General features: G+C 49.1%; 1 long non-coding RNA gene across 1 annotated transcript; it reads right to left on the bottom strand.

The window, feature by feature from the left end:
• Window positions 1-1,207: 1,207 nt before the first annotated feature.
• On the bottom strand, window positions 1,208-7,872 carry LOC139038193 (uncharacterized). Its single transcript, XR_011491120.1, has 3 exons — window positions 7,533-7,872; window positions 2,548-2,657; window positions 1,208-2,087 (listed from the first exon to the last, which is right to left on the bottom strand). It is a non-coding gene; the product is annotated as an uncharacterized lncRNA (long non-coding RNA).
• Between the last annotated feature and the right edge of the window lie 5,239 nt (window positions 7,873-13,111).

Consider the following 13,111-nt stretch of genomic DNA (forward strand, 5'->3'; position numbering starts at 1 on the left):
CTGTCTGGGAGGGAAGCTCGGATTGCGGTCACACGCCCTGCGGGCCTTCAGCTTGGTTCTGAAACCCAGGATTAATCCTTCTGCAGAGCCCCACCCCGGCTCTCTTCTTCATCATCAAAAGACCCAGTGACGTGGTTTCCGGTTGGGGTCTCCGACACCGAGGGGCCTCAGTGTGTCCCAGAACGTGGGGCCTGGCCCTTCCTCTGCTCCCACACCTGGCCACGGCACCACCAGTCCAGTGGGGGCCCCGAACTTTTATGAGTAAATGTCATCAGCTGATCTGCTGAGCTTGACTTGATGAAGTGCAAGTCTCTGCTCTACCTCGGGCCTTCCTTCCACGGTCCTGGATCATCACGCGTCTTTTCCACTCAAGCTCAGGGTCACCATCCAAAACAGTTCATAAACACTAAAAATCTAGTAATCTAAATCAAAGCTCTATTCACTCATACATTTCAAGTCTCTGCCCCTGCCTGCCCCCTGCAACTCTGCACACACACACACACACACACACACGCTCCTTCCTGGCGAGGCTTGGTCTTGGATGCCTGCAGCAGGGAGGGTGGCTTCCTTGTTCCACCTCCTGTCTTACTGCTGTTCTCTTGGCTCTTTTAGCCAAAGGGGGAAAGGGGGTCTCTGAGAAAATGTGCACAGAATCCAAATGATGAGGTTATGATCTGGAGTCAGGGCACTCTGGGACTATTCCAAATGTGGGATGTTTTGTGGGTTTTGGGGGGATCTCCCATTTGCAATGACTCACCACGGGCAATGCCTTCTCCAGCATGCTTCCCCCACTTCCTGGTTCCAGAAGCCCATCCCTCCGTTGGCAACCCCTCCTCCTTTCCTGCCCTCTCAGGCTGATGCCATTGATAGGGCCCCTCAGAGACAGACACCACTCCACCTTCCAAAGCTTTCCCTCTGGCTCAGCCACTTTCCATTTATAAGCCAGGAATAAGTTTCTACCTCCTCCCTCATTCCAGGAGATGTGAATCAAGCTCCCCTCTAGAAAGATTTCCTTGAGGACCTCCTCACTGGCCTCCTCACTCACCTCTCCTCCAACACCCCTAGACAGCTGTCTCTAAGGAAACCCTTCCACCAGCCTCTTCCTTGTCCTGAACTCCAAACCAGTTCTCCAGCATTCACCCATCATCACCTCCAGGCTACGGATAAGAAAAGGCTCTGTGCTAGGTGACCCAACACCTAGCACAGGTGGAGTTTGAGCATCTATTATTCTCAGTTTGGGGGCCTCAGGCAACACTGAGAGACAGGAAGAGTCTTGTCTAACAACTGGTTAGACAAGAAACACCCAGGGAGACTATCACCCACAATGTCAGCTTTCGTGACCCTTCTGAAGGCTGGCAGGTTGGCAGTGCCCCCTCACCGGTGGAATCCCCAGGCCCCATCCTCAGCTTATCTTTGCTTCCTGGATGGATGTCAGTCTCCATGACAGCCCAGTATTTCCAATTTTGACCTCACTGTGGGAGAAGAGGTGAAGTGCTGCTGAAACGCTTCCACATCTAGCCCAAGCTGCCCTGGCCAGAGAAATGGTCAAGGAAAGACAGCAGGGAAGGGGACAGGACACAACCACCAGATAAAAGACAAGGGAGCGTAGCCACTGGGAGGTGATAAAGACCAACCGGAACTAAGGTAGCTTTGAGAATAGTCTGCTCGTTATGTCTTCCTTGTAATACCGAGAGTCATTCCCGTTACATCATGACAGTTTCAAGGCAGACCTTGAAAGGCCAAAAAGTGGGCAATGGCCCAGTTCCTGGGAAATTCCCATCCTATCTGAAATAGTAGGAATATTCCTCCCACTTGCTCACAGTATGAAATCACTCAGCTCATATGATCCAGCAACCCCATTCCCCTGGGTTGCTTTTACTTTCTGATATGCTCTGTATTCTGCCTACAGAGTATCCCTCCAAATAAACTCGCTTTCACTATTCTTCAGCTCACTCTTGAAGTATTTCCTAGGTGAAGCCAAGGACTCTCACATGGCTGACCGTCCTAGAGACTCCTGCAGGTCCCAGAATGTGACATTCCCCTCTCCTGTGACACAGGTCAGCTCCTCAATCTGAGGGGTGTGAAATCTGGAGGGAGATAAGCAAAGATAATCTCGTGTCCAGGGCTGGCATTCGTCTTGACTGAACGACTAACTATCGGGTGGACCTTGACAAACACGTTAAGGGATCCACCTGAGGAATGGAGCTGGGACGCGTGTCCGAGGGCTCATCCAGCCACAGAGTCAAAGTCAAAGGGAGCAGGAGTGGGAAATGTGGCTTGTTGCCTGGTTGCTCCAGTGTGTTGTGGGCCCAGAGTGTGTTGGCGCCTCCATTAGTTGGAAAGCTCTCTCTCAGCAGACCTGATGGTGTCGGTCTGAGCTCCAGCTTGCTCCTCTGGCATTTCCCATCCCAGAACCACAGTCCAGGGGAGCCTTGACTTCTCCCCACTCACCCAGGATGAGTCCGACAAAGTCCCAAGAACTCTGCCTCCAAAATTCATCTTGAATCAGCTCATCCTCTACTTCTGCTTAGCCCAGGAAAGACTTACCTTATCTCTCACCTGGAGTCTTCATCTTTCTGACGGTTGGCTTAAACCTTTGTCACTGGACCTCAAGGTCGGTTGAGTCAGTCCTCAAAAGGGTCTTCCTGCCTGGTGTTCTTCAAGCCAAAAACGGGACCAAATTTGGTTCAGGAGCCAAGGAAAGCTTTCTTTTTTGAACAGAGACAGCTCCTAGCTGGCTCTAAAGCACACGCAGCACATGCCCCTGACGCTCCCTGCTCCTGTGTTCCCCACGTGCTCCAGGACAGGCTGTGGGCGGGGCTACTGCATGCTCTCCTGGGGGAGGGGGCGGAGTTCCCTGCGGCTGGAGACAGGTGCTCTGCTCAGGCTCCAGGCAGCGTCTCTGCACACGGCCACCAGCGCCATCCTGGACTGAGTGTCCTGAGCAGCGCTTCTCCAAACGGCCTGGAGCTGAGATGTCAGTACTAGGAGCTCTGGCCCCCAGTGCCTGGGGCAAGGCGTCTACAGGCAGCCCTCTGTGAGCAAGTGAACTGGACTGAGCACTAAGGATTAAAAAAAGGTAAGAAATTCATTACCCAGTTTCTGTTTTTGTTTCCGGGAAATGGTTAATGGGCTTTGCCCCTGATAAATCCATTCTCTGTCTCTTGCTCTGCTTCTCATTTTTGAGGGGTGCAGAGGGGCTGCGACAGTGGTCTGTCTTATGTAACTGCTTTTGGCTGAGTTCTGGCATCCTCATAACCTTGGGTAGAGGAACAGAACTTCTCCCAAGCCACCTTTAGACCTGTTTGATCATCCCCGGGCCTTGGCCCTAAATGTTCGTATGCCTGAGTGATCACCATTTGTCTGACCTTTTGGAGATGAAGGACACCAGACAATTTAAGAAACATGGCCCAAATGGCAGTACATGATCAGAGAATGGATGGTTGTTATGGGGCCCAAGAAGGGTAGAAACCAAGTGATTCTGGAGGGGCCTGTTTTACCCTGCTCCACATTTGTTTGGCAAGGTTAGCCTGGTGGGCTTCTGTTAGCCAGGTTGCCTTTTCCAGTAGCCTGTCTGCACTTTCTCCAGTCAGGCCACTTGCACTGACATAAAAGCAAATTGACAGACTGGCCAGAGCACAGACCCCTCCCTGTGCTAACATAATCTCATGACATAACCCTAGCTAACATAATCTAGAGCAATTTGGCTATATAGGACCATATTGGCCAGTGAGAAAACAAATTTTTGTATAGAGTTTAAAGGTTTGGACTGCTTCACGTGTCAAGATTTTTTTCCCCAATATTTTGAAGTGGAGGTCAGTCTTACTGGCCACTGTGGCTGCTACCTTTTCCAGGGTGATGGTATTATAGGTAGTTCCCTTAGCCAGGGTCACTAGTACCCCAGTAAGTGCAGTGATTCCTGAGATTAGTAGTCTTGTGGCTTTTTTGGAGTGTCGTGGCTTCTTCCTTTGGGTAGTGGTTCGACTGCAAACTCCAGTTAAGTTTGGACCTGGTCCCACAGTTCTCATGGTGATACCACCCCTCACCTTGGTACTGTCTAAACATTGGATGCCCAGCCCCTTGTTGAGTTTGGGGGCTTAGCCAAGAACGCGTATGCTCTTTGTAAGCATAGTGACCCTCTGCCCTTGGCTTGAGTCCTTGAAGTGACAGTGCTTTGGTTTTTCATCTGTGTATCTATCTAAGGACCCATTGGGGCACCTAGGTACCAGGCTCAACTAGTTGTTTCCTCTCATTGGATCACCTGATTCACATATTGTTGATGCTGTTTATCCATAAGTATCACAAGTGAGACCAGCTGAGACCTCAACTTGTTTACAGTTTATCTCCGGCTGGGAAGAAGATGATATTTAGTCCTTCCCCCTCGGTTATTGGGTTTGTTCTTAAAAATGTCTGGTGGTCCTTTCCTGTTTCAAGTTGGGCATGACAGATCAAACAATCAGTGAATTTCCATCCATCTTGAGCATCTCTGGTCACACTGTAGAAGAAATGTGTTTGCCCTGAGGCAACAGTGTGGGTGGGCATTGTGATGCCCAAGATGGAGAAAGTATAAAGGAAGTATAGGGCCCTCAACTTTGTCCCAGGTGTACAAAGAAGACTCCACACGATGGTGGTGGTTACCATGGTATCTTGTAGGCTGCTGGTTTTCTGGGATTTTAGGTACCCCCCATTTCCAGACGGGAAGGGATGTAAGATCAGGACAGCAGGGGCAGGCAGCACCTGGTTACCTATTTCGTGAGAACTTTGATGGTTTCTCGTTCCTGGAGGGCACACTTGAGTTGTTCCATTTTAAGGGAGTTAAAATATCCCTTTTCTTGGGCTTAGGGAATGAGCCCATAGTACATGAGTTCAAATGTATTTTAATTTACCCTTTTGAGCAATCTTAAGAAGCAACTTGGTGGCTCAGATGGTAAAGCATCTGCCTAAAATGTGGGAGACCCAGGTTCAATCCTTGGGTTGGGAAGATCTCCTGGAGAAGGAAATGGCAACCCACTCCAGTATTCTTGCCTGGAAAATCCCATAGACGGAGGAGCCTAGTAGGCTACAGTCCATAGGGATCACAAAGAGTTGGACACGACTGAGCGACTTCACTTTAAGAAGCAACTTAATCCAGTTTTCTTGAGCTTCCTGACATAGCATGACTAAGGTTTAATTGGATCTCTACTTTTCCCAATGACTGGGATCTCCAGGCTGAGTGCAAGGTCCATTTTATGCCCAGGGCACTCGTTAACTGGAGACACAAATGCTGGACCATTATCCTTCTATAGGGATCCTGGGAGTCCAAACTCAGGGATTATTCCTTTTAGTAATGTCTCAGCCACTCCAGCTGCCATTTCAGTTCTATCAGGGAATGCTTCTACCCACCCAGAAAACGTGTCTACTACAGACAGATGAAATTGCCTGGTACTCTCAGCATGACAGTGAAATCAATCTGCCAGTCTTCTCTAGGATATGTCTCTCCAGTCTAAAAAATTTAAGATCTTCCCCTTTTTAAGTTCTAAGGCTCGTGTGAAGGCTATCAGCTCTGCTTTCTGGGCAAAGTCCCCAAGGCTAGGCTTCTGTGTCTATGACTTGGGTCTGGGAGGTTACTGCTTATCCTGTCAGCCTTTTTGCCTCCCACATAAAACTGCTCCCATCTCTGGACCACTCCTTTTCTGATGTTTGGGAGAACCTCATTTCCTAGGTCAGGGCAACTGGAATAGACTGTGTCTTTTGTTTCTATACAACCATGTTTCAAGGGCACTGTTTCTGTAGGTAGCAAGATGGCAGAATTTAGTGTGTGACAGGTTTTTACAGTAACCATTGGGTTGTCTAATGTTTCTATGAATGCCCATCCTTGGGCCTTCCTTGATACCCCTCAAATTTGACAACTCTTGTGACCAAGTTTGCCGGAACTGAGTAAGTGGCACTGGTGTCAGCTAAGAATTCAGCAGCCTCTCCCCCTGCGTCCAGTGTCAGCTGGGGTTCCTCAGGGGTCAGTTGGAGTACCAGCTTAGGAGCCCCCTGACTCCATCGTTTTTCATCTCTTTGGGCCATCTGCTTTGAGGGTCGTGGCTGGGACCTGCCATTTCTCTCTCCTTTGGGGACTCTTCACTCTTGTTTGCTTATGGCACACTGACTGGGTCCTGGTTTCTTTGGCTTGCTTCCCCTTGATGGGGTCTGAGGGTCGCTTACAAAAGTTGAGTCTCTGTGGGCAGCTAGTCCAGATGCCCATACCAACCAGATGCCAGGAGGGCTTGTCTCCAGGCCTTTTTATCCTCTGACTTCTCTTCCTTTGTATCTTGGTTATTGAAGGTTGAAGTGGGCAACCTTGACCAGATGAGAGATAAAGGTATCTGGGTCTATTTCCAGTTTCTGAAGTTTATGTGTAATGTCAGGGGTACTTTGGGAAATGGGATACAACCTCAAGATAGCATTGCCTTCCAATGACTCAGGATTATTGGCAGTATAGATTCAGAGGCATTCCCAGAGGCGCTCTAGGAATGCCAATTTTTTTCCATTGACTCCTAGTTGATTTCCTTTATTTATTCCCATTGACAGGTGTCTTTCCTGCTACCTGGATTCTCTTTAGGATCATGTTTTTATAATGGGTCAGCCTCTGTCTTCCACTCCCCTCTCCATTGTCTTGGTTGGTCCCAGTTGGATTTGTTATCTGGGACTGCTTGATTCCCCAGTTTGAAAGTAGCATGACCTGCATTGTTTGTGTTCTCTTGGTGTGCTTCCTCTTGGACTTTTGAGAAGACTGTGGACTTTCCTTCCCCTGTTAGGAGTAAATTGAGGAGGCTCCGACTGTCAGCCCAGGTGGGGTCTGATTCCCCTAATCAGATTTAGGACCCCTCTGTATCTGCTTAGTCCCTTACAATGACATTTTTCCAACTACCAATGGGGTGGTTGGAGTGATTTGTTGGCATGAAAATACCATAGATGTGCCCCAAATAAGATTTCCAGTTTGGGAAATTTGGAACCAGCACCAAACTGTTTGGGATTCCTCAAGAGACCCAAATAGGCATGGGCTCTGATACAACTGGGGATTTCCCTTGAATTTATAATGGCCCATCCTTGAACTAGTCAGTCCTCCTTCAGTCAGAATTCCCCACAGGAGGTTAGATGGGACAGCCTCCGAGCCAGAGCAGCTTAGCTGAGGCGAGTGTCTTCTCTTTCTTCCTTTCAGCCAAAACGGAAAAGTGTTTGGACTTCCTGCCGGTTAAGAGCTTAAAGCAAGAGGGGTTCCCATGGGGACTCACCAGATCACCAGGGCAGCTGGAATGCTGTGGTGTTACCTGGAGGTGAGCCTGTGGAGCCCCAGCCAATGAAGACTCGCCCGCGGTTCGCCTCACAAGCAGGGCGGGGAGGAGAGGCTGGGGAGAGGGAGTGTTTCCTGTTCTTGCCAGCAGCCCACAGGGCTTCCTGATTACAGGGGTCCTGGTCTTGCGAGTGGCTCACAGGGCTCCCCAGCCCACTTGAGAGAAACTAGCTCTGACGGGAAGAGGTCAAGTCACCAGTTGCTTACTTACCTTCCTGAACCGGATGGGGCACCCTTGTTCCATCTGTCAGGTGGTCCTCATTGCCTGGGCCTCTTCCTGGTAACACCTGTTGGCTCACTGGACTGGCCACTTCCCTTTACAAGATCAAAAGTGACTCAGGAGAACGCTTCTGCTGACCCCCAGAGATTGGCAAGGACAGAACGCCCCAATGCTGCCACTACCCTCTTGTACAGGGGTCAGGAGGACAGTACTACTGGTGAGACAGTGGGCAAGACTGCTGTGGCTCCATCCACAGATCCCCACCATCCCCAGGCCCCTGGCGCTGCTGAAAGGCCAGCCAGAGGCAGCAGACAGACGTGTGTGAGTTTGAGTCTCTGATCCCCAGTGATGCCACAGAATGATTCCCTTAAGAGGGTGTGGTCCAGATGATGCTGGCGGCTATGCTGTGTGTGCACCACACTGGGTGTTGGCTTGCTGGGCAGAGATGCTCTAAATTTGGCCGGAGGCTGATGCCATCCCACCCTGTCAGAGAGGACTCAAAGATCAGAGTCGTCGTGTGAAGCTCCCAGAGCTTCCGCCATCCTCCCGCTGGAGCCAGGGGAGCAAGAAGGCCATGGTCTGTTTCTTCATGGTCACCAGAATTTGTTACCGACCCTTTTGAGTCAGCCCCAACCAAGGTCCTCCTGCTTGTTGTCATTCAGGCCAATAGAATGAGACTGAGTTTGGTTCAGAGGAAAGTTTTACTCCTTGATCAGAGAATGGAGAAGTGTGAGGTGCAGTTCTAAAGTACACCTTCTCTCAAACAAGCCATTGGTGGGCTGCTTTCTAGGGGTCTCCTCTGTGGAGGGGGTGGGGTGGAGGGGTGGAGTCTTCAAGGTTCAGGGGCAGTCGTGTTGCTCTCAACTCCAGATGGAAGTGCCGGGTACAGCATTTCTGTGCATGAAACACCAAAATAGGGTGTTAGGTGCAGTGCCTCTGTGCTGAGAGCTCTAATCGGACATGTGAGGTGCAAGGCCTCTGTCCGTGGCACCTTATAGGCAAGTGAAACTAGACTAAGCACGAAACAAGAGGTTAGACCTTATCACCTAAACTCCATCTTACTTCTCCTGGGCCCCCAGTGGGTTTTGTAGGGGACATCTTCTCTTTGGAACCTTCCTTGATCAGGCTTCATTGTCGTATATGCTGATAACTTCCTTACTTTTGCTTCATTGTACCTGTCTGTGCTTCCATATTTGTATGATTGTTCAAACAATGGCTGTGTTGTCTGCTTAGACTATAAAACTCCCAAGGCCGAGGACTGAGACTGTTTTACTCATCATTACATCCCTGGAAGTTGCCCAGAGCATAGTAGATAATAGATGCTCATTAAGTCTTTAATAAAGGATGAGTGAAAGAATGAATGAATGAATGGGAAATTTCAACAGTCTCCCATCAATCTCCCTGATCTCAGACATGGCTCATTGTAAATCATTTTAAAATTTTCTTACCAACTATAGGTTCTGTTAATCCTGCAGGCAATAGGAAGAAATTAAACCTCTTAGCTTGGTCCTTCAGAATCTAGCTCTAGTTTGTCTGTTTCCACTCCTGCCCTCCCTTCAAACTCTAGCCCAGATTTTCTCAACCTCAGCACTATTGAAAATTTTGGCTAGATAGTTTTTATTGTGGGGCTGTCCTGAGCACTATAGAATCTTCAGCAGCATTACTGATCTCAACCCACTAGATGCCAGTACTACCTGCCCCTAGTGTGATGACACTGTCCCTAGATGTTGTCAAATATCCCCTGGGGAGCAACTGTCCTCAGTTGAAGACTACCCCACTTGAGCTGTAGCACAAGCTTTCCCCAAATACATTAAGCTTTTTGATGCCCTGGTTGTTTGTGGTCGTTTAGTCGCCAAGTCGTGTCTGACTCTTGAGACCCCACGGATTGTAGCCCACCAGGCTCCTCTGTCCATGGGATTCTCCAGGCAAGAATACTGGAGTGGGTTGCTATTTCCTTCACCAGGGGAACTTCCCAACCCAGGAATTGAACCCTGGTCTCCTGCATTGCAGGCAGATGATTTACTGACTGAGCTATGAGGGAAGCCCCTTTGATGCCCTAGATCTTTGTAAATCTTACTCCCCCAGCCTGAAATGCCACCCTCTCTGGGACAAAGGACTTCCTATTCATTCTTCAAGATTTAATCCAATGTGTCCCTTTTCTTGAAATCTTCCCTAATTTCTCAGGGCAAGAACCAAGGATAAACAATGCTGGCTGTTGTTATCTTTAAGAGACTCATATGAAGATGGAATAACTCAGTGTCCATGTAAGGGCTGAGCAGAAGGCACAAATGCATGTGTCAGATGAGTGAACAAATGTTTGGTAGGCATATGGTTGGTATCCATGGAAAGAACCAGATTATTTATTTGTCTTCAAATAGCTGAAGGATGATCAGTGAATGAGCAATAACTTGGTGAGCTATGAGTGATTTTTGCCTGGGAGGTTGATAGTAACTGAACATTAGAAAAAGCTGTTAATAAATAGGGGTGTCTAGGCATATGGAAAACGGAGCACCCACCCCAGCCCAGGCATTAGAACAGTCAGGCAGAGGCTGGAAGATCACCTGCTGGGATGTGATTGGGGTCTTTGCCTTGGGTGGAGTTGAGTTGTTTGACTTTGCTTCCTTTCTAACTTGAGGAATCTACAGTTTAACATCTTCTCACTGATAAACTGATCTTAGATTTAGTGGCAGAGTTAGGCCTGGGAGTAACCCCAGCCAAAAGGAAATCCCCTTTTCATTGTACTAATTGTGAAAGATCTCTGCATCCCCCTTCCCCAAATGTGGTGAGTGATATTTCTGCTCATCAAGTAAGAGGAAGGGACTTCCCTGGTGGTCCGGTGGTTGACACACTGCACTTCTAATGCAGGGGATGAGAGTTCAGTGTCCCTGGTCAGGGACAAAAGATCCCACGTGCCTCGAGGTCAAAGAATGAAAAAAAAAAAAAACCACCCATAAAGCAGAAGCAATCCTGTAACAAATTCGATAAAGACATTAAAAATGGAACACACACAAAAAAGTCTTTAAGAAAAGAAAAGTCATCCTGGTTGGGGTCTTGTGGTGGATGCTGTGACATGTAACCCCCTTTGGGACCCTTCAGGGCTGCTGTGGGGAGAGATCCCTCAGTTGCTGGCATTTCTGGGGATTGCCTCTGCTGGGAGAGTCATCTTGCCCACAGCCAGCCTGCTTCCCAGAGCAGCCACGTCTGATGACTGATCCCCAGGGGAGGTGCAAAGGCCTGGCTCCCCTCCCCGACTTGGGATGACTCTGGAGGCCAGACCTGTTCCCTGTGAGGTAAGCCGGCCGAGGCCTCTGCTGAGATTGTATCACACTCTGTATACCCCTATCTCCTTGGACAGCTGTTGATCCAGAGCGCTCTAATACACATCCTGCACATGAATCTCTATCTGTCCTTGGGGACCCCAATGTGAGACAGGATCCCTCTCTTGCTCCCCATTTTGGTGTCTCTCCATAGCTCCTTATACTTTGCCCATGGAGGTCAGAGCCTTGAGAGCAGGAACCCCTAAAAAGCCATTTAAATTCTCACCGGACTGTGGGGAGCTATAAAGTTTAGGAGTTATAATCAAAGTGGCTTTTGACTGTAGGTCTCAAAAATGATGAAGCCTTGGATCACTCTGCTGTTTCCTTGCTGCCCTTGCTTGGGTCTGGTGGAGAGCTTTCTTGAATATCTCTTTATTCTAGGAGTCCCTGCATTCATGGCAGCAGGATACTGTGGCATAGTTTTCAGAATGGGAAAACCAATATAATTCTGGTGTGGTCCATAGGCATGGCCACACAGGTAGGACTCAGAAAAGCTGGGATTTACACACAAGTCATCTGATCCTGGAATCTACAGCTGTAACCACAGAATTAAACTGTCCTATCAGCTGCAGCTTGGAGGGGAGCTGACCCATCTCCAGAACAGGAAAAGAGTCTTAGGCAGAAGCAACCCCATTCCTGAAACACACCAGCTCACAGGGCAGAGAGAGGTGGGGAGAATGCAAGTGATGGGGGATCCACCATGGAGACAACTTAGAGGGCTAGGTCCTGCACAGGGATCTTCTATGATCTTTGTCTGATTTCCCCCAAAGTTTTAAGCATGCTTGTCATCCGGCAAGGACACCAGGAAAATCTGGATAAAATTCTGTCCCTTCCTCCCCACCCACAGCAGCTCCCTCTCTCCTTTACAGAGGCCTCCTCTGAAAGGTCTGCCTTCACTAAATTGCATTTATTCAAATGATCTGTCTCAGAAGGATGCCAGGCCGAGGAGCAGAAACCCCCCTGGGATTTGAACCTGCAGTTCCCTGGAGCAAAAGTATTTCAAACCTGAGGCTGAGGTCACTGAGACAGACCCTGAGGGGATCGAATGCAAATTTTGTACTTTAAATATGGACAGGAGAAAAAGTGCCTGCTGCCTGGGAATGCTGGAGCACCCCAGCTCTTCCTGGTCTTTGCTTCTGATTGCAGCAGGCCTCCTTGGCAACAGGGAGGCAAAAACAGGCTGCAGAGTGCAGGGCTTCTTGTGGTTGCCAGATTTTCCTTCTTCAGTTGAATTTCTTCTCAGTGAGTGAGTAACTCCTATGTGCAGATCACAAAGTTATCTAATTCTTGCCATGGCAGTGAGGAAGTGTTGTTTGGAAGCAGATCCAGGAAGCTGGAGCTCAGGTTTTACCTAGATCTCACACCTAAGCTCACCCCACTGCATTTCATAATTCCACTTCCCGTTCTTGTAAATCAGAATGTCACGATTGGAAAAAATTAAGCATCCTCTTGTTGTTTGGCGCTCTTTCTGGGGCAAATGCATATGCATTAAAACCTGGGTAAGGGTCTCAGAGGTCCACCCCACCAGTTTACTGTGGGTTGTAAAACACCGAAAACTGGACTTATGATGGAGACAGACACCAGCATGCCTATGCTGATGCTAATGGGCAGCTCCATTATTTTCAAAGATCTGCATCCTGTTTGGTGGCTACTTGAGGTAAATCTTGTCATTTCTCTCTCTCAAAGCATTTATATCAACAACTATGCAGGGGCCCTTGCTGGGTGCTGGCCGTTCCTCCCCTGGCCCATCCCCATGTGCTGGTAGGGGTACATGCTTTTTCAGTTGTCTTTCCTGGTGACCAAGTTTGGGTCCAGAGGAGGGGCTGAACAGTGAGGGGGCCAACAGGATGCTGAGGGCAGGTGGCCTCCCTCTGGGCTATAGGGAGGTCTACACTGCCTGGACACTGGTCCTCTTACAGGAAAGCCTGAGGAAGGTGGACGCAGGCTCTTAGGCTGATCTTGGGCCAGCCCCACCTGACATCATGTCCCTTCCCTCGAGGAGCAGCGAAAGGAGTATGAGGAGAGGATGTTGCCCATTAGGTAACCTTTCTGTCTCCATACAGGATGGAGACAGTTATGGGCTGAACTGTGTCCCCCACCCCCTTCACATATAGAGTCTTAACTCCCAGGACCCCAACATGTGGCTTTATTTGGAAACAGGGTTGCATTGGAGAGGAGAAGGGGGAGAGAGGATGAGATGGTTGGATGGTGTCACCGACTCAGTGAGTTTGAGCAAACTCGGGAAGACAGTGA

This window comes from Odocoileus virginianus, chromosome 14, assembly GCF_023699985.2.
Source record: "Odocoileus virginianus isolate 20LAN1187 ecotype Illinois chromosome 14, Ovbor_1.2, whole genome shotgun sequence".
Classification (NCBI taxonomy): domain Eukaryota; kingdom Metazoa; phylum Chordata; class Mammalia; order Artiodactyla; family Cervidae; genus Odocoileus; species Odocoileus virginianus.